An 897-nucleotide genomic window follows, 5' to 3' on the forward strand; every position below is an offset into this window, starting at 1 on the left:
TCCGTCAGCCGCGATGGTCCACACGTGGTTGAGAAAGAGGAGAGACGTGTGATTGGGAAAATATGAGTGGCACACATCACAAGTACTGCGGCCCCTGTGATGTTGTGTGACGTGATGTGACCGCAATTGCTTTATGAGGGTCATAGGGCCTCAGTGAGAGACATTATCCTGTGTCTAGTGAGGTTGTGTTTGGTAGAAACTAACCCGTTGCCGGGAGACCCATCATGGACCAAGCTGTACAGACAGTTGCACCTTTCACAACACAGCGTGTACAAATGCAATGATGTGGTGAATCCGTGTATTATTTACTGCACATGTGGAATATTTCAATATCTTTGCATTAATTTATAGTGGTTGAACATGTACAGCACACAATTTAGCACCAAGTGAACAATCAGTCCCATAATGCTAGAGTTGCTGGCCCATTGCTCTAACAGTTGCATTAAAATAAAAGCCCAGACTATGATGAGAGAACTATGTGCTGCGGGGTCAGATGTAAATGTCAGATGAGAAATTACACAACATTGGCCTTTTATAGGCCATAATGTTATGCCCAGAGGCCATAATAAAGACATGCAATAAAGACCTGTCTTGGAATCTCTGTTAGACATAGGCATTATGGTATAATGAGGTCATTAGGAAAGATATCAAGGTGATAACACTTACTGTAACACTACCAAAGTACATGTGAATGCATATAAGTAATAGAACCTGTAAGTGCACACAAACACACACACATCTCTGTGCACATTTATGTGCGTTCGTGTGTAAGCTGTGAGTGTTAGTGTTCATGCTTCAGTGAAAGCAAGTTCTGTTAGTTGGTGTCAATCCATGATTTTGTCAGTTTTTGCGTGTGTGAGTATGTATGTGTGTGTGTGTGTGTGTGTGTGTGTATGT

The sequence above is a fragment of the Alosa sapidissima genome, chromosome 12, assembly GCF_018492685.1.
Source record: "Alosa sapidissima isolate fAloSap1 chromosome 12, fAloSap1.pri, whole genome shotgun sequence".
NCBI lineage: Eukaryota > Metazoa > Chordata > Actinopteri > Clupeiformes > Clupeidae > Alosa > Alosa sapidissima.